Genomic DNA, 17,994 nt, shown 5'->3' with positions numbered 1-17,994 from the left:
TTTTCCCAACCTAAAACCCAAATACGACTTCACATCTGTCACAATTAGCCGAAATAGCTCAGTTGGGAGAGCGTTAGACTGAAGATCTAAAGGTCCCTGGTTCGATCCCGGGTTTTGGCATATTTAGTTGCTGTTTTTTTTGTTACAGAATAGCAATTTAGCAGCAGAAACTGCCGTGTTCAGGTTCTGGTCTTCAAGAACATTTCATGTTATTACAGTTTGCATTATTATTAGCCCCAATAAAATAATTTCTTATTAGTAGAGCTTGGCGAAATAGCTCAGTTGTGACAACATTAGACTGAAGATCTAAGGGTGTCTTGTTCAATCCTGGGGTTTAGCATGGTTGGGTGTTTGCTTTTGCTACTGAATAGCAATTTAGCAGCAAAAACTGTTGTGTTCAGGTTTTGATCTTGAAAAGCATTTTATGTTATTTCAGTTTGCAAAATCTTTAGCTCCTAAAAAAAGACATTCTTATCAGTATAGCTTGCCAAAATAGCTCAGTTGTGAGAGCAATAGACTGAAGACCTTAAAATCCCTAGTACGATTGTGGGTTTCCACATGTTTGGGTGTTTGCAGTTTGTTATTCAGCAAAAAGAAATTTAGCAGCAGAAACTTTCATTTTCAGGTTTCGCCCTCTAGGACACTTGATGTTCTTTCAGTTTGCCTTATCTTAAACACCAAAAAAGACTTTCTAAACGTCAGTCTTACACGCAATATCTCTTTTGTGAGAGCATTAAACTGAAGATCTAAAGGTCCTGGGTTCGATCCCAGGATTCGGCATGTTTAGTTGCTGTATTTTTGTTACAGAATAGCAATTTACCAGCAGAATCTTTCATTATCAGGTGTTGTACATCAAGAACACTTAATGCTCTTTTTTTTCCCAGCCTAAAACCCCAAATACGGCTTGACATCTTTCACAATTAGCCGAAATAGCTCAGATGGGAGAGCGTTAGACTGAAGATCTAAAGGTCCCTGGTTCGATCCCGGGTTTCGGCATATTTAGTTGCTGTTTTTTTGTTACAGAATAGCAATTTAGCAGCAGAAACTGCCGTGTTCAGGTTCTGGTCTTCAAGATCATTTCATGTTATTACAGTTTGCATTATTATTAGCCCCAATAAAAGAATTTCTTATTAGTAGAGCTTGGCGAAATAGCTCAGTTGTGAGAACATTAGACTGAAGATCTAAGGGTGTCTTGTTCAATCCTGGGGTTTAGCATGGTTGGGTGTTTGCTTTTGCTACTGAATAGCAATTTAGCAGCAAAAACTGTTGTTTTCAGTTTTTGATCTTGAAAAACATTTTATGTTATTTCAGTTTGCAAAATCTTTAGCTCCAAAAAAAGACATTTTTATCAGTATAGCTTGCCAAAATAGCTCAGTTGTGAGAGCAATAGACTGAAGACCTTAAATCCCTAGTACGATCGTGGGTTTCCACATGTTTGGGTGTTTGCATTTTGTTACTGAGTAGCAATTCAGCAAAAAGAAATTTAGCAGCAGAAACGTTTATTTTCAGGTTTTGCCCTCTAGGACACTTGATGTTCTTTCAGTTTGCCTTATCTTAAACACCAAAAAAGACTTTCCACATGTCAGAAGTAGCTGCAGTAGCTCATTTGGGAGAGCATTAGACTGAAGATCTATAAGTCCCTGGTTCGATCCCTGGTTTCGGCATGTTTAGTAGCTGTATTTTTGTTACAGAATAGCAATTTACCAGCAGAATCTTTCATTATAAGGTGTTGCTCTTCAAGAACACTTGATGCTCTTTTTTTCCCAACCTAAAACCCCAAATACGACTTCACATCTGTCAGAATTAGCCGAAATAGCTCAGTTGGGAGAGCGTTAGACTGAAGATCTAAAGGTCCCTGGTTCGATCCCGGGTTTCGGCATATTTAGTTGCTGTTTTTTTTGTTACAGAATAGCAATTTAGCAGCAGAAACTGCCGTGTTCAGGTTCTGGTCTTCAAGAACATTTCATGTTATTACAGTTTGCATTATTATTAGCCCCAATAAAATAATTTCTTATTAGTAGAGCTTGGCGAAATAGCTCAGTTGTGACAACATTAGACTGAAGATCTAAGGGTGTCTTGTTCAATCCTGGGGTTTAGCATGGTTGGGTGTTTGCTTTTGCTACTGAATAGCAATTTAGCAGCAAAAACTGTTGTGTTCAGGTTTTGATCTTGAAAAGCATTTTATGTTATTTCAGTTTGCAAAATCTTTAGCTCCTAAAAAAAGACATTCTTATCAGTATAGCTTGCCAAAATAGCTCAGTTGTGAGAGCAATAGACTGAAGACCTTAAAATCCCTAGTACGATCATGGGTTTCAACATGTTTGGGTGTTTGCAGTTTGTTACTGAGTAGCAAGTCAGCAAAAAGAAATTTAGCAGCAGAACCTTTCATTTTCAGGTTTCGCCCTCTAGGACACTTGATGTTCTTTCAGTTTGCCTTATCTTAAACAGCAAAAAAGACTTTCTAAACGTCAGACTTACACGCAATAGCTCTTTTGTGAGAGCATTAAACTGAAGATCTAAAGCTCCTGAATTCGATCCCAGGATTCGGCATGTTTAGTTGCTGTATTTTTGTTACAGAATAGCAATTTACCAGCAGAATCTTTCATTATCAGGTGTTGTTCATCAAGAACACTTAATGCTCATTTTTTCCCCAGCCTAAAACCCCAAATACGGCGTGACATCTCTCACAATTAGCCGAAATAGCTCAGTTGGGAGAGTGTTAGACTGAAGATTTGAAGGTCCCTGGTTCGATCCTGGGTTTCGGCATATTTAGTTGCTGTTTTTTTGTTACAGAATAGCAATTTAGCAGCAGAAACTGCCGTGTTCAGGTTCTGGTCTTCAAGTTCATTTCATGTTATTACAGTTTGCATTATTATTAGCCCCAATAAAAGAATTTCTTATTAGTAGAGCTTGGCGAAATAGCTCAGTTGTGAGAACATTAGACTGAAGATCTAAGGGTGTCTTGTTCAATCCTGGGGTTTAGCATGGTTGGGTGTTTGCTTTTGCTACTGAATAGCAATTTAGCAGCAAAAACTGTTGTTTTCAGTTTTTGATCTTGAAAAACATTTTATGTTATTTCAGTTTGCAAAATCTTTAGCTCCAAAAAAAGACATTCTTATCAGTATAGCTTGCCAAAATAGATCAGTTGTGAGAGCAATAGACTGAAGACCTTAAAATCCCTAGTACGATCGTGGGTTTCCACATGTTTGGGTGTTTGCATTTTGTTACTGAGTAGCAATTCAGCAAAAAGAAATTTAGCAGCAGAAACGTTTATTTTCAGGTTTCGCCCTCTAGGACACTTGATGTTCTTTCAGTTTGCCTTATCTTAAACACCAAAAAAGACTTTCCAAATGTCAGACCTAGCTGCAATAGCTCATTTGGGAGAGCATTAGACTGAAGATCTATAAGTCCCTGGTTCGATCCCGGGTTTCGGCATGTTTAGTAGCTGTATTTTTGTTACAGAATAGCAATTTACCAGCAGAATCTTTCATTATAAGGTGTTGCTCTTCAAGAACACTTGATGCTCTTTTTTTCCCAACCTAAAACCCCAAATACGACTTCACATCTGTCACAATTAGCCGAAATAGCTCAGTTGGGAGAGCGTTAGACTGAAGATCTAAAGGTCCCTGGTTTGATCCCGGGTTTCGGCATATTTAGTTGCTGTTTTTTTTGTTACAGAATAGCAATTTAGCAGCAGAAACTGCTGTGTTCAGGTTCTGGTCTTCAAGAACATTTCATGTTATTACAGTTTGCATTATTATTAGCCCCAATAAAAGAATTTCTTATTAGTAGAGCTTGGCGAAATAGCTCAGTTGTGACAACATTTGACTGAAGATCTAAGGGTGTCTTGTTCAATCCTGGGGTTTAGCATGGTTGGGTGTTTGCTTTTGCTACTGAATAGCAATTTAGCAGCAAAAACTGTTGTGTTCAGGTTTTGATCTTGAAAAGCATTTTATGTTATTTCAGTTTGCAAAATCTTTAGCTCCTAAAAAAAGACATTCTTATCAGTATAGCTTGCCAAAATAGCTCAGTTGTGAGAGCAATAGACTGAAGACCTTAAAATCCCTAGTACGATTGTGGGTTTCCACATGTTTGGGTGTTTGCAGTTTGTTATTCAGCAAAAAGAAATTTAGCAGCAGAAACTTTCATTTTCAGGTTTCGCCCTCTAGGACACTTGATGTTCTTTCAGTTTGCCTTATCTTAAACACCAAAAAAGACTTTCTAAACGTCAGACTTACACGCAATAGCTCTTTTGTGAGAGCATTAAACTGAAGATCTAAAGGTCCTGGGTTCGATCCCAGGATTCGGCATGTTTAGTTGCTGTATTTTTGTTACAGAATAGCAATTTACCAGCAGAATCTTTCATTATCAGGTGTTGTACATCAAGAACACTTAATGCTCTTTTTTTTCCCAGCCTAAAACCCCAAATACGGCTTGACATCTTTCACAATTAGCCGAAATAGCTCAGTTGGGAGAGCGTTAGACTGAAGATCTAAAGGTCCCTGGTTCGATCCCGGGTTTCGGCATATTTAGTTGCTGTTTTTTTGTTACAGAATAGCAATTTAGCAGCAGAAACTGCCGTGTTCAGGTTCTGGTCTTCAAGATCATTTCATGTTATTACAGTTTGCATTATTATTAGCCCCAATAAAAGAATTTCTTATTAGTAGAGCTTGGCGAAATAGCTCAGTTGTGAGAACATTAGACTGAAGATCTAAGGGTGTCTTGTTCAATCCTGGGGTTTAGCATGGTTGGGTGTTTGCTTTTGCTACTGAATAGCAATTTAGCAGCAAAAACTGTTGTTTTCAGTTTTTGATCTTGAAAAACATTTTATGTTATTTCAGTTTGCAAAATCTTTAGCTCCAAAAAAAGACATTTTTATCAGTATAGCTTGCCAAAATAGCTCAGTTGTGAGAGCAATAGACTGAAGACCTTAAATCCCTAGTACGATCGTGGGTTTCCACATGTTTGGGTGTTTGCATTTTGTTACTGAGTAGCAATTCAGCAAAAAGAAATTTAGCAGCAGAAACGTTTATTTTCAGGTTTTGCCCTCTAGGACACTTGATGTTCTTTCAGTTTGCCTTATCTTAAACACCAAAAAAGACTTTCCACATGTCAGAAGTAGCTGCAGTAGCTCATTTGGGAGAGCATTAGACTGAAGATCTATAAGTCCCTGGTTCGATCCCGGGTTTCGGCATGTTTAGTAGCTGTATTTTTGTTACAGAATAGCAATTTACCAGCAGAATCTTTCATTATAAGGTGTTGCTCTTCAAGAACACTTGATGCTCTTTTTTTCCCAACCTAAAACCCCAAATACGACTTCACATCTGTCAGAATTAGCCGAAATAGCTCAGTTGGGAGAGCGTTAGACTGAAGATCTAAAGGTCCCTGGTTCGATCCCGGGTTTCGGCATATTTAGTTGCTGTTTTTTTTGTTACAGAATAGCAATTTAGCAGCAGAAACTGCCGTGTTCAGGTTCTGGTCTTCAAGAACATTTCATGTTATTACAGTTTGCATTATTATTAGCCCCAATAAAATAATTTCTTATTAGTAGAGCTTGGCGAAATAGCTCAGTTGTGACAACATTAGACTGAAGATCTAAGGGTGTCTTGTTCAATCCTGGGGTTTAGCATGGTTGGGTGTTTGCTTTTGCTACTAAATAGCAATTTAGCAGCAAAAACTGTTGTGTTCAGGTTTTGATCTTGAAAAGCATTTTATGTTATTTCAGTTTGCAAAATCTTTAGCTCCTAAAAAAAGACATTCTTATCAGTATAGCTTGCCAAAATAGTTCAGTTGTGAGAGCAATAGACTGAAGACCTTAAAATCCCTAGTACGATCGTGGGTTTCCACATGTTTGGGTGTTTGCAGTTTGTTACTGAGTAGCAATTCAGCAAAAAGAAATTTAGCAGCAGAAACTTTCATTTTCAGGTTTCGCCCTCTAGGACACTTGATGTTCTTTCAGTTTGCCTTATCTTAAACTCCAAAAAAGACTTTCTAAACGTCAGACTTACACGCAATAGCTCTTTTGTGAGAGCATTAAACTGAAGATCTAAAGGTCCTGGGTTTGATCCCAGGATTCGGCATGTTTAGTTGCTGTATTTTTGTTACAGAATAGCAATTTACCAGCAGAATCTTTCATTATCAGGTGTTGTTCATCAAGAACACTTAATGCTCTTTTTTTCCCCAGCCTAAAACCCCAAATACGGCTTGACATCTTTCACAATTAGCCGAAATAGCTCAGTTGGGAGAGTGTTAGACTGAAGATCTAAAGGTCCCTGGTTCGATCCCGGGTTTCGGCATATTTAGTTGCTGTTTTTTTGTTACAGAATAGCAATTTAGCAGCAGAAACTGCCGTGTTCAGGTTCTGGTCTTCAAGATCATTTCATGTTATTACAGTTTGCATTATTATTAGCCCCAATAAAAGAATTTCTTATTAGTAGAGCTTGGCGAAATAGCTCAGTTGTGAGAACATTAGACTGAAGATCTAAGGGTGTCTTGTTCAATCCTGGGGTTTAGCATGGTTGGGTGTTTGCTTTTGCTACTGAATAGCAATTTAGCAGCAAAAACTGTTGTTTTCAGGTTTTGATCTTGAAAAGCATTTTATGTTATTTCAGTTTGCAAAATCTTTAGCTCCTAAAAAAAGACATTCTTATCAGTATAGCTTGCCAAAATAGCTCAGTTGTGAGAGCAATAGACTGAAGACCTTAAAATCCCTAGTACGATCGTGGGTTTCAACATGTTTGGGTGTTTGCAGTTTGTTACTGAGTAGCAAGTCAGCAAAAAGAAATTTAGCAGCAGAAACTTTCATTTTCAGGTTTCGCCCTCTAGGACACTTGATGTTCTTTCAGTTTGCCTTATCTTAAACACCAAAAAAGACTTTCTAAACGTCAGACTTACACGCAATAGCTCTTTTGTGAGAGCATTAAACTGAAGATCTAAAGCTCCTGGGTTCGATCCCAGGATTCGGCATGTTTAGTTGCTGTATTTTTGTTACAGAATAGCAATTTACCAGCAGAATCTTTCATTATCAGGTGTTGTTCATCAAGAACACTTAATGCTCATTTTTTCCCCCAGCCTAAAACCCCAAATACGGCTTGACATCTTTCACAATTAGCCGAAATAGCTCAGTTGAGAGAGTGTTAGACTGAAGATCTAAAGGTCCCTGGTTCGATCCTGGGTTTTGGCATGTTTAGTTGCTGTTTTTTTGTTACAGAATAGCAATTTAGCAGCAGAAACTGCCGTGTTCAGGTTCTGGTCTTCAAGTTCATTTCATGTTATTACAGTTTGCATTATTATTAGCCCCAATAAAAGAATTTCTTATTAGTAGAGCTTGGCGAAATAGCTCAGTTGTGAGAACATTAGACTGAAGATCTAAGGGTGTCTTGTTCAATCCTGGGGTTTAGCATGGTTGGGTGTTTGCTTTTGCTACTGAATAGCAATTTAGCAGCAAAAACTGTTGTTTTCAGTTTTTGATCTTGAAAAACATTTTATGTTATTTCAGTTTGCAAAATCTTTAGCTCCAAAAAAAGACATTCTTATCAGTATAGCTTGCCAAAATAGCTCAGTTGTGAGAGCAATAGACTGAAGACCTTAAAATCCCTAGTACGATCGTGGGTTTCCACATGTTTGGGTGTTTGCATTTTGTTACTGAGTAGCAATTCAGCAAAAAGAAATTTAGCAGCAGAAACGTTTATTTTCAGGTTTCGCCCTCTAGGACACTTGATGTTCTTTCAGTTTGCCTTATCTTAAACACCAAAAAAGACTTTCCAAATGTCAGACGTAGCTGCAATAGCTCATTTGGGAGAGCATTAGACTGAAGATCTATAAGTCCCTGGTTCGATCCCGGGTTTCGGCATGTTTAGTAGCTGTATTTTTGTTACAGAATAGCAATTTACCAGCAGAATCTTTCATTATAAGGTGTTGCTCTTCAAGAACACTTGATGCTCTTTTTTTCCCAACCTAAAACCCCAAATACGACTTCACATCTGTCACAATTAGCCGAAATAGCTCAGTTGGGAGAGCGTTAGACTGAAGATCTAAAGGTCCCTGGTTCGATCCCGGGTTTCGGCATATTTAGTTGCTGTTTTTTTTGTTACAGAATAGCAATTTAGCAGCAGAAACTGCCGTGTTCAGGTTCTGGTCTTCAAGAACATTTCATGTTATTATAGTTTGCATTATTATTAGCCCCAATAAAAGAATTTCTTATTAGTAGAGCTTGGCGAAATAGCTCAGTTGTGACAACATTAGACTGAAGATCTAAGGGTGTCTTGTTCAATCCTAGGGTTTAGCATGGTTGGGTGTTTGCTTTTGCTACTGAATAGCAATTTAACAGCAAAAACTGTTGTGTTCAGGTTTTGATCTTGAAAAGCATTTTATGTTATTTCAGTTTGCAAAATCTTTAGCTCCTAAAAAAAGACATTCTTATCAGTATAGCTTGCCAAAATAGCTCAGTTGTGAGAGCAATAGACTGAAGACCTTAAAATCCCTAGTACGATTGTGGGTTTCCACATGTTTGGGTGTTTGCAGTTTGTTACTGAGTAGCAATTCAGCAAAAAGAAATTTAGCAGCAGAAACTTTCATTTTCAGGTTTCGCCCTCTAGGACACTTGATGTTCTTTCAGTTTGCCTTATCTTAAACACCAAAAAAGACTTTCTAAACGTCAGACTTACACGCAATAGCTCTTTTGTGAGAGCATTAAACTGAAGATCTAAAGGTCCTGGGTTCGATCCCGGGATTCGGCATGTTTAGTTGCTGTATTTTTGTTACAGAATAGCAATTTACCAGCAGAATCTTTCATTATCAGGTGTTGTACATCAAGAACACTTAATGCTCTTATTTTTCCCAGCCTAAAACCCCAAATACGGCTTGACATCTTTCACAATTAGCCGAAATAGCTCAGTTGGGAGAGCGTTAGACTGAAAATCTAAAGGTCCCTGGTTCGATCCCGGGTTTCGGCATATTTAGTTGCTGTTTTTTTGTTACAGAATAGCAATTTAGCAGCAGAAACTGCCGTGTTCAGGTTCTGGTCTTCAAGATCATTTCATGTTATTACAGTTTGCATTATTATTAGCCCCAATAAAAGAATTTCTTATTAGTAGAGCTTGGCGAAATAGCTCAGTTGTGAGAACATTAGACTGAAGATCTAAGGGTGTCTTGTTCAATCCTGGGGTTTAGCATGGTTGGGTGTTTGCTTTTGCTACTGAATAGCAATTTAGCAGCAAAAACTGTTGTTTTCAGTTTTTGATCTTGAAAAACATTTTATGTTATTTCAGTTTGCAAAATCTTTAGCTCCAAAAAAAGACATTCTTATCAGTATAGCTTGCCAAAATAGCTCAGTTGTGAGAGCAATAGACTGAAGACCTTAAAATCCCTAGTACGATCGTGGGTTTCCACATGTTTGGGTGTTTGCATTTTGTTACTGAGTAGCAATTCAGCAAAAAGAAATTTAGCAGCAGAAACGTTTATTTTCAGGTTTCGCCCTCTAGGACACTTGATGTTCTTTCAGTTTGCCTTATCTTAAACACCAAAAAAGACTTTCCACATGTCAGATGTAGCTGCAATATCTCATTTGGGAGAGCATTAGACTGAAGATCTATAAGTCCCTGGTTCGATCCCGGGTTTCGGCATGTTTAGTAGCTGTATTTTTGTTACAGAATAGCAATTTACCAGCAGAATCTTTCATTATAAGGTGTTGCTCTTCAAGAACACTTGATGCTCTTTTTTCCCCAACCTAAAACCCCAAATACGACTTCACATCTGTCAGAATTAGCCGAAATAGCTCAGTTGGGAGAGCGTTAGACTGAAGATCTAAAGGTCCCTGGTTCGATCCCGGGTTTCGGCATATTTAGTTGCTGTTTTTTTTGTTACAGAATAGCAATTTAGCAGCAGAAACTGCCGTGTTCAGGTTCTGGTCTTCAAGAACATTTCATGTTATTACAGTTTGCATTATTATTAGCCCCAATAAAATAATTTCTTATTAGTAGAGCTTGGCGAAATAGCTCAGTTGTGACAACATTAGACTGAAGATCTAAGGGTGTCTTGTTCAATCCTGGGGTTTAGCATGGTTGGGTGTTTGCTTTTGCTACTGAATAGCAATTTAGCAGCAAAAACTGTTGTGTTCAGGTTTTGATCTTGAAAAGCATTTTATGTTATTTCAGTTTGCAAAATCTTTAGCTCGTAAAAAAAGACATTCTTATCAGTATAGCTTGCCAAAATAGCTCAGTTGTGAGAGCAATAGACTGAAGACCTTAAAATCCCTAGTACGATCGTGGGTTTCCACATGTTTGGGTGTTTGCAGTTTGTTACTGAGTAGCAATTCAGCAAAAAGAAATTTAGCAGCAGAAACTTTCATTTTCAGGTTTCGCCCTCTAGGACACTTGATGTTCTTTCAGTTTGCCTTATCTTAAACACCAAAAAAGACTTTCTAAACGTCAGACTTACACGCAATAGCTCTTTTGTGAGAGCATTAAACTGAAGATCTAAAGGTCCTGGGTTTGATCCCAGGATTCGGCATGTTTAGTTTCTGTATTTTTGTTACAGAATAGCAATTTACCAGCAGAATCTTTCATTATCAGGTGTTGTTCATCAAGAACACTTAATGCTCTTTTTTTCCCCAGCCTAAAACCCCAAATACGGCTGGACATCTTTCACAATTAGCCGAAATAGCTCAGTTGGGAGAGCGTTAGACTGAAGATCTAAAGGTCCCTGGTTCGATCCCGGGTTTCGGCATATTTAGTTGCTGTTTTTTTGTTACAGAATAGCAATTTAGCAGCAGAAACTGCCGTGTTCAGGTTCTGGTCTTCAAGATCATTTCATGTTATTACAGTTTGCATTATTATTAGCCCCAATAAAAGAATTTCTTATTAGTAGAGCTTGGCGAAATAGCTCAGTTGTGAGAACATTAGACTGAAGATCTAAGGGTGTCTTGTTCAATCCTGGGGTTTAGCATGGTTGGGTGTTTGCTTTTGCTACTGAATAGCAATTTAGCAGCAAAAACTGTTGTTTTCAGGTTTTGATCTTGAAAAGCATTTTATGTTATTTCAGTTTGCAAAATCTTTAGCTCCTAAAAAAAGACATTCTTATCAGTATAGCTTGCCAAAATAGCTCAGTTGTGAGAGCAATAGACTGAAGACCTTAAAATCCCTAGTACGATCGTGGGTTTCAACATGTTTGGGTGTTTGCAGTTTGTTACTGAGTAGCAAGTCAGCAAAAAGAAATTTAGCAGCAGAAACTTTCATTTTCAGGTTTCGCCCTCTAGGACACTTGATGTTCTTTCAGTTTGCCTTATCTTAAACACCAAAAAAGACTTTCTAAACGTCAGACTTACACGCAATAGCTCTTTTGTGAGAGCATTAAACTGAAGATCTAAAGCTCCTGGGTTCGATCCCAGGATTCGGCATGTTTAGTTGCTGTATTTTTGTTACAGAATAGCAATTTACCAGCAGAATCTTTCATTATCAGGTGTTGTTCATCAAGAACACTTAATGCTCATTTTTTCCCCCAGCCTAAAACCCCAAATACGGCTTGACATCTTTCACAATTAGCCGAAATAGCTCAGTTGAGAGAGTGTTAGACTGAAGATCTAAAGGTCCCTGGTTCGATCCTGGGTTTTGGCATGTTTAGTTGCTGTTTTTTTGTTACAGAATAGCAATTTAGCAGCAGAAACTGCCGTGTTCAGGTTCTGGTCTTCAAGTTCATTTCATGTTATTACAGTTTGCATTATTATTAGCCCCAATAAAAGAATTTCTTATTAGTAGAGCTTGGCGAAATAGCTCAGTTGTGAGAACATTAGACTGAAGATCTAAGGGTGTCTTGTTCAATCCTGGGGTTTAGCATGGTTGGGTGTTTGCTTTTGCTACTGAATAGCAATTTAGCAGCAAAAACTGTTGTTTTCAGTTTTTGATCTTGAAAAACATTTTATGTTATTTCAGTTTGCAAAATCTTTAGCTCCAAAAAAAGACATTCTTATCAGTATAGCTTGCCAAAATAGCTCAGTTGTGAGAGCAATAGACTGAAGACCTTAAAATCCCTAGTACGATCGTGGGTTTCCACATGTTTGGGTGTTTGCATTTTGTTACTGAGTAGCAATTCAGCAAAAAGAAATTTAGCAGCAGAAACGTTTATTTTCAGGTTTCGCCCTCTAGGACACTTGATGTTCTTTCAGTTTGCCTTATCTTAAACACCAAAAAAGACTTTCCAAATGTCAGACGTAGCTGCAATAGCTCATTTGGGAGAGCATTAGACTGAAGATCTATAAGTCCCTGGTTCGATCCCGGGTTTCGGCATGTTTAGTAGCTGTATTTTTGTTACAGAATAGCAATTTACCAGCAGAATCTTTCATTATAAGGTGTTGCTCTTCAAGAACACTTGATGCTCTTTTTTTCCCAACCTAAAACCCCAAATACGACTTCACATCTGTCACAATTAGCCGAAATAGCTCAGTTGGGAGAGCGTTAGACTGAAGATCTAAAGGTCCCTGGTTCGATCCCGGGTTTCGGCATATTTAGTTGCTGTGTTTTTTGTTACAGAATAGCAATTTAGCAGCAGAAACTGCCGTGTTCAGGTTCTGGTCTTCAAGAACATTTCATGTTATTATAGTTTGCATTATTATTAGCCCCAATAAAAGAATTTCTTATTAGTAGAGCTTGGCGAAATAGCTCAGTTGTGACAACATTAGACTGAAGATCTAAGGGTGTCTTGTTCAATCCTAGGGTTTAGCATGGTTGGGTGTTTGCTTTTGCTACTGAATAGCAATTTAACAGCAAAAACTGTTGTGTTCAGGTTTTGATCTTGAAAAGCATTTTATGTTATTTCAGTTTGCAAAATCTTTAGCTCCTAAAAAAAGACATTCTTATCAGTATAGCTTGCCAAAATAGCTCAGTTGTGAGAGCAATAGACTGAAGACCTTAAAATCCCTAGTACGATTGTGGGTTTCCACATGTTTGGGTGTTTGCAGTTTGTTACTGAGTAGCAATTCAGCAAAAAGAAATTTAGCAGCAGAAACTTTCATTTTCAGGTTTCGCCCTCTAGGACACTTGATGTTCTTTCAGTTTGCCTTATCTTAAACACCAAAAAAGACTTTCTAAACGTCAGACTTACACGCAATAGCTCTTTTGTGAGAGCATTAAACTGAAGATCTAAAGGTCCTGGGTTCGATCCCGGGATTCGGCATGTTTAGTTGCTGTATTTTTGTTACAGAATAGCAATTTACCAGCAGAATCTTTCATTATCAGGTGTTGTACATCAAGAACACTTAATGCTCTTATTTTTCCCAGCCTAAAACCCCAAATACGGCTTGACATCTTTCACAATTAGCCGAAATAGCTCAGTTGGGAGAGCGTTAGACTGAAAATCTAAAGGTCCCTGGTTCGATCCCGGGTTTCGGCATATTTAGTTGCTGTTTTTTTGTTACAGAATAGCAATTTAGCAGCAGAAACTGCCGTGTTCAGGTTCTGGTCTTCAAGATCATTTCATGTTATTACAGTTTGCATTATTATTAGCCCCAATAAAAGAATTTCTTATTAGTAGAGCTTGGCGAAATAGCTCAGTTGTGAGAACATTAGACTGAAGATCTAAGGGTGTCTTGTTCAATCCTGGGGTTTAGCATGGTTGGGTGTTTGCTTTTGCTACTGAATAGCAATTTAGCAGCAAAAACTGTTGTTTTCAGTTTTTGATCTTGAAAAACATTTTATGTTATTTCAGTTTGCAAAATCTTTAGCTCCAAAAAAAGACATTCTTATCACTATAGCTTGCCAAAATAGCTCAGTTGTGAGAGCAATAGACTGAAGACCTTAAAATCCCTAGTACGATCGTGGGTTTCCACATGTTTGGGTGTTTGCATTTTGTTACTGAGTAGCAATTCAGCAAAAAGAAATTTAGCAGCAGAAACGTTTATTTTCAGGTTTCGCCCTCTAGGACACTTGATGTTCTTTCAGTTTGCCTTATCTTAAACACCAAAAAAGACTTTCCACATGTCAGATGTAGCTGCAATATCTCATTTGGGAGAGCATTAGACTGAAGATCTATAAGTCCCTGGTTCGATCCCGGGTTTCGGCATGTTTAGTAGCTGTATTTTTGTTACAGAATAGCAATTTACCAGCAGAATCTTTCATTATAAGGTGTTGCTCTTCAAGAACACTTGATGCTCTTTTTTCCCCAACCTAAAACCCCAAATACGACTTCACATCTGTCAGAATTAGCCGAAATAGCTCAGTTGGGAGAGCGTTAGACTGAAGATCTAAAGGTCCCTGGTTCGATCCCGGGTTTCGGCATATTTAGTTGCTGTTTTTTTTGTTACAGAATAGCAATTTAGCAGCAGAAACTGCCGTGTTCAGGTTCTGGTCTTCAAGAACATTTCATGTTATTACAGTTTGCATTATTATTAGCCCCAATAAAATAATTTCTTATTAGTAGAGCTTGGCGAAATAGCTCAGTTGTGACAACATTAGACTGAAGATCTAAGGGTGTCTTGTTCAATCCTGGGGTTTAGCATGGTTGGGTGTTTGCTTTTGCTACTGAATAGCAATTTAGCAGCAAAAACTGTTGTGTTCAGGTTTTGATCTTGAAAAGCATTTTATGTTATTTCAGTTTGCAAAATCTTTAGCTCGTAAAAAAAGACATTCTTATCAGTATAGCTTGCCAAAATAGCTCAGTTGTGAGAGCAATAGACTGAAGACCTTAAAATCCCTAGTACGATCGTGGGTTTCCACATGTTTGGGTGTTTGCAGTTTGTTACTGAGTAGCAATTCAGCAAAAAGAAATTTAGCAGCAGAAACTTTCATTTTCAGGTTTCGCCCTCTAGGACACTTGATGTTCTTTCAGTTTGCCTTATCTTAAACACCAAAAAAGACTTTCTAAACGTCAGACTTACACGCAATAGCTCTTTTGTGAGAGCATTAAACTGAAGATCTAAAGGTCCTGGGTTTGATCCCAGGATTCGGCATGTTTAGTTTCTGTATTTTTGTTACAGAATAGCAATTTACCAGCAGAATCTTTCATTATCAGGTGTTGTTCATCAAGAACACTTAATGCTCTTTTTTTCCCCAGCCTAAAACCCCAAATACGGCTGGACATCTTTCACAATTAGCCGAAATAGCTCAGTTGGGAGAGCGTTAGACTGAAGATCTAAAGGTCCCTGGTTCGATCCCGGGTTTCGGCATATTTAGTTGCTGTTTTTTTGTTACAGAATAGCAATTTAGCAGCAGAAACTGCCGTGTTCAGGTTCTGGTCTTCAAGATCATTTCATGTTATTACAGTTTGCATTATTATTAGCCCCAATAAAAGAATTTCTTATTAGTAGAGCTTGGCGAAATAGCTCAGTTGTGAGAACATTAGACTGAAGATCTAAGGGTGTCTTGTTCAATCCTGGGGTTTAGCATGGTTGGGTGTTTGCTTTTGCAACTGAATAGCAATTTAGCAGCAAAAACTGTTGTTTTCAGGTTTTGATCTTGAAAAGCATTTTATGTTATTTCAGTTTGCAAAATCTTTAGCTCCTAAAAAAAGACATTCTTATCAGTATAGCTTGCCAAAATAGCTCAGTTGTGAGAGCAATAGACTGAAGACCTTAAAATCCCTAGTACGATCGTGGGTTTCAACATGTTTGGGTGTTTGCAGTTTGTTACTGAGTAGCAAGTCAGCAAAAATAAATTTAGCAGCAGAAACTTTCATTTTCAGGTTTCGCCCTCTAGGACACTTGATGTTCTTTCAGTTTGCCTTATCTTAAACACCAAAAAAGACTTTCTAAACGTCAGACTTACACGCAATAGCTCTTTTGTGAGAGCATTAAACTGAAGATCTAAAGCTCCTGGGTTCGATCCCAGGATTCGGCATGTTTAGTTGCTGTATTTTTGTTACAGAATAGCAATTTACCAGCAGAATCTTTCATTATCAGGTGTTGTTCATCAAGAACACTTAATGCTCATTTTTTCCCCCAGCCTAAAACCCCAAATACGGCTTGACATCTTTCACAATTAGCCGAAATAGCTCAGTTGGGAGAGTGTTAGACTGAAGATCTAAAGGTCCCTGGTTCGATCCTGGGTTTTGGCATGTTTAGTTGCTGTTTTTTTGTTACAGAATAGCAATTTAGCAGCAGAAACTGCCGTGTTCAGGTTCTGGTCTTCAAGTTCATTTCATGTTATTACAGTTTGCATTATTATTAGCCCCAATAAAAGAATTTCTTATTAGTAGAGCTTGGCGAAATAGCTCAGTTGTGAGAACATTAGACTGAAGATCTAAGGGTGTCTTGTTCAATCCTGGGGTTTAGCATGGTTGGGTGTTTGCTTTTGCTACTGAATAGCAATTTAGCAGCAAAAACTGTTGTTTTCAGTTTTTGATTTTGAAAACCATTTTATGTTATTTCAGTTTGCAAAATCTTTAGCTCCAAAAAAAGACATTCTTATCAGTATAGCTTGCCAAAATAGCTCAGTTGTGAGAGCAATAGACTGAAGACCTTAAAATCCCTAGTACGATCGTGGGTTTCCACATGTTTGGGTGTTTGCATTTTGTTACTGAGTAGCAATTCAGCAAAAAGAAATTTAGCAGCAGAAACGTTTATTTTCAGGTTTCGCCCTCTAGGACACTTGATGTTCTTTCAGTTTGCCTTATCTTAAACACCAAAAAAGACTTTCCAAATGTCAGACGTAGCTGCAATAGCTCATTTGGGAGAGCATTAGACTGAAGATCTATAAGTCCCTGGTTCGATCCTGGGTTTCGGCATGTTTAGTAGCTGTATTTTTGTTACAGAATAGCAATTTACCAGCAGAATCTTTCATTATAAGGTGTTGCTCTTCAAGAACACTTGATGCTCTTTTTTTCCCAACCTAAAACCCCAAATACGACTTCACATCTGTCACAATTAGCCGAAATAGCTCAGTTGGGAGAGCGTTAGACTGAAGATCTAAAGGTCCCTGGTTCGATCCTGGGTTTCGGCATATTTAGTTGCTGTTTTTTTTGTTACAGAATAGCAATTTAGCAGCAGAAACTGCCGTGTTCAGGTTCTGGTCTTCAAGAACATTTCATGTTATTATAGTTTGCATTATTATTAGCCCCAATAAAAGAATTTCTTATTAGTAGAGCTTGGCGAAATAGCTCAGTTGTGACAACATTAGACTGAAGATCTAAGGGTGTCTTGTTCAATCCTGGGGTTTAGCATGGTTGGGTGTTTGCTTTTGCTACTGAATAGCAATTTAACAGCAAAAACTGTTGTGTTCAGGTTTTGATCTTGAAAAGCATTTTATGTTATTTCAGTTTGCAAAATCTTTAGCTCCTAAAAAAAGACATTCTTATCAGTATAGCTTGCCAAAATAGCTCAGTTGTGAGAGCAATAGACTGTAGACCTTAAAATCCCTAGTACGATTGTGGGTTTCCACATGTTTGGGTGTTTGCAGTTTGTTACTGAGTATCAATTCAGCAAAAAGAAATTTAGCAGCAGAAACTTTCATTTTCAGGTTTCGCCCTCTAGGACACTTGATGTTCTTTCAGTTTGCCTTATCTTAAACACCAAAAAAGACTTTCTAAACGTCAGACTTACACGCAATAGCTCTTTTGTGAGAGCATTAAACTGAAGATCTAAAGGTCCTGGGTTCGATCCCGGGATTCGGCATGTTTAGTTGCTGTATTTTTGTTACAGAATAGCAATTTACCAGCAGAATCTTTCATTATCAGGTGTTGTACATCAAGAACACTTAATGCTCTTATTTTTCCCAGCCTAAAACCCCAAATACGGCATGACATCTTTCACAATTAGCCGAAATAGCTCAGTTGGGAGAGCGTTAGACTGAAAATCTAAAGGTCCCTGGTTCGATCCCGGGTTTCGGCATATTTAGTTGCTGTTTTTTTGTTACAGAATAGCAATTTAGCAGCAGAAACTGCCGTGTTCAGGTTCTGGTCTTCAAGATCATTTCATGTTATTACAGTTTGCATTATTATTAGCCCCAATAAAAGAATTTCTTATTAGTAGAGCTTGGCGAAATAGCTCAGTTGTGACAACATTAGACTGAA

The 17,994-nt window shown here is 37.9% G+C and overlaps 24 non-coding genes across 24 annotated transcripts; all 24 read left to right on the top strand.

The window, feature by feature from the left end:
• The first annotated feature begins 47 nt into the window (after positions 1-47).
• TRNAF-GAA (transfer RNA phenylalanine (anticodon GAA)) lies at positions 48-120 on the top strand. The gene has a single exon. It is a non-coding gene; the product is annotated as a tRNA-Phe (tRNA).
• An 803-nt stretch (positions 121-923) lies between these two features.
• TRNAF-GAA (transfer RNA phenylalanine (anticodon GAA)) lies at positions 924-996 on the top strand. The gene has a single exon. It is a non-coding gene; the product is annotated as a tRNA-Phe (tRNA).
• Positions 997-1,806: 810 nt separating this feature from the next.
• Positions 1,807-1,879, top strand: TRNAF-GAA (transfer RNA phenylalanine (anticodon GAA)). Its single transcript has one exon. It is a non-coding gene; the product is annotated as a tRNA-Phe (tRNA).
• An 814-nt stretch (positions 1,880-2,693) lies between these two features.
• On the top strand, positions 2,694-2,766 carry TRNAF-GAA (transfer RNA phenylalanine (anticodon GAA)). The gene has a single exon. It is a non-coding gene; the product is annotated as a tRNA-Phe (tRNA).
• A 596-nt stretch (positions 2,767-3,362) lies between these two features.
• On the top strand, positions 3,363-3,435 carry TRNAF-GAA (transfer RNA phenylalanine (anticodon GAA)). The gene has a single exon. It is a non-coding gene; the product is annotated as a tRNA-Phe (tRNA).
• A 142-nt stretch (positions 3,436-3,577) lies between these two features.
• TRNAF-GAA (transfer RNA phenylalanine (anticodon GAA)) lies at positions 3,578-3,650 on the top strand. Its single transcript has one exon. It is a non-coding gene; the product is annotated as a tRNA-Phe (tRNA).
• An 803-nt stretch (positions 3,651-4,453) lies between these two features.
• Positions 4,454-4,526, top strand: TRNAF-GAA (transfer RNA phenylalanine (anticodon GAA)). Its single transcript has one exon. It is a non-coding gene; the product is annotated as a tRNA-Phe (tRNA).
• Positions 4,527-5,336: 810 nt separating this feature from the next.
• TRNAF-GAA (transfer RNA phenylalanine (anticodon GAA)) lies at positions 5,337-5,409 on the top strand. The gene has a single exon. It is a non-coding gene; the product is annotated as a tRNA-Phe (tRNA).
• An 814-nt stretch (positions 5,410-6,223) lies between these two features.
• Positions 6,224-6,296, top strand: TRNAF-GAA (transfer RNA phenylalanine (anticodon GAA)). The gene has a single exon. It is a non-coding gene; the product is annotated as a tRNA-Phe (tRNA).
• Positions 6,297-7,110: 814 nt separating this feature from the next.
• Positions 7,111-7,183, top strand: TRNAF-GAA (transfer RNA phenylalanine (anticodon GAA)). The gene has a single exon. It is a non-coding gene; the product is annotated as a tRNA-Phe (tRNA).
• A 596-nt stretch (positions 7,184-7,779) lies between these two features.
• TRNAF-GAA (transfer RNA phenylalanine (anticodon GAA)) lies at positions 7,780-7,852 on the top strand. The gene has a single exon. It is a non-coding gene; the product is annotated as a tRNA-Phe (tRNA).
• A 142-nt stretch (positions 7,853-7,994) lies between these two features.
• On the top strand, positions 7,995-8,067 carry TRNAF-GAA (transfer RNA phenylalanine (anticodon GAA)). The gene has a single exon. It is a non-coding gene; the product is annotated as a tRNA-Phe (tRNA).
• Positions 8,068-8,881: 814 nt separating this feature from the next.
• On the top strand, positions 8,882-8,954 carry TRNAF-GAA (transfer RNA phenylalanine (anticodon GAA)). The gene has a single exon. It is a non-coding gene; the product is annotated as a tRNA-Phe (tRNA).
• Positions 8,955-9,765: 811 nt separating this feature from the next.
• TRNAF-GAA (transfer RNA phenylalanine (anticodon GAA)) lies at positions 9,766-9,838 on the top strand. The gene has a single exon. It is a non-coding gene; the product is annotated as a tRNA-Phe (tRNA).
• Positions 9,839-10,652: 814 nt separating this feature from the next.
• TRNAF-GAA (transfer RNA phenylalanine (anticodon GAA)) lies at positions 10,653-10,725 on the top strand. The gene has a single exon. It is a non-coding gene; the product is annotated as a tRNA-Phe (tRNA).
• An 814-nt stretch (positions 10,726-11,539) lies between these two features.
• TRNAF-GAA (transfer RNA phenylalanine (anticodon GAA)) lies at positions 11,540-11,612 on the top strand. Its single transcript has one exon. It is a non-coding gene; the product is annotated as a tRNA-Phe (tRNA).
• Positions 11,613-12,208: 596 nt separating this feature from the next.
• On the top strand, positions 12,209-12,281 carry TRNAF-GAA (transfer RNA phenylalanine (anticodon GAA)). Its single transcript has one exon. It is a non-coding gene; the product is annotated as a tRNA-Phe (tRNA).
• A 142-nt stretch (positions 12,282-12,423) lies between these two features.
• TRNAF-GAA (transfer RNA phenylalanine (anticodon GAA)) lies at positions 12,424-12,496 on the top strand. The gene has a single exon. It is a non-coding gene; the product is annotated as a tRNA-Phe (tRNA).
• Positions 12,497-13,310: 814 nt separating this feature from the next.
• On the top strand, positions 13,311-13,383 carry TRNAF-GAA (transfer RNA phenylalanine (anticodon GAA)). The gene has a single exon. It is a non-coding gene; the product is annotated as a tRNA-Phe (tRNA).
• Positions 13,384-14,194: 811 nt separating this feature from the next.
• TRNAF-GAA (transfer RNA phenylalanine (anticodon GAA)) lies at positions 14,195-14,267 on the top strand. Its single transcript has one exon. It is a non-coding gene; the product is annotated as a tRNA-Phe (tRNA).
• Positions 14,268-15,081: 814 nt separating this feature from the next.
• TRNAF-GAA (transfer RNA phenylalanine (anticodon GAA)) lies at positions 15,082-15,154 on the top strand. The gene has a single exon. It is a non-coding gene; the product is annotated as a tRNA-Phe (tRNA).
• Positions 15,155-15,968: 814 nt separating this feature from the next.
• Positions 15,969-16,041, top strand: TRNAF-GAA (transfer RNA phenylalanine (anticodon GAA)). Its single transcript has one exon. It is a non-coding gene; the product is annotated as a tRNA-Phe (tRNA).
• An 811-nt stretch (positions 16,042-16,852) lies between these two features.
• TRNAF-GAA (transfer RNA phenylalanine (anticodon GAA)) lies at positions 16,853-16,925 on the top strand. Its single transcript has one exon. It is a non-coding gene; the product is annotated as a tRNA-Phe (tRNA).
• An 814-nt stretch (positions 16,926-17,739) lies between these two features.
• On the top strand, positions 17,740-17,812 carry TRNAF-GAA (transfer RNA phenylalanine (anticodon GAA)). Its single transcript has one exon. It is a non-coding gene; the product is annotated as a tRNA-Phe (tRNA).
• Positions 17,813-17,994: the final 182 nt, after the last annotated feature.

Source organism: Pseudophryne corroboree, unplaced genomic scaffold, assembly GCF_028390025.1.
Source record: "Pseudophryne corroboree isolate aPseCor3 unplaced genomic scaffold, aPseCor3.hap2 scaffold_1232, whole genome shotgun sequence".
NCBI lineage: Eukaryota > Metazoa > Chordata > Amphibia > Anura > Myobatrachidae > Pseudophryne > Pseudophryne corroboree.
Note: the sequence above shows the minus strand (reverse complement) of the source record. Positions and strands in the feature narration are given on the sequence as shown.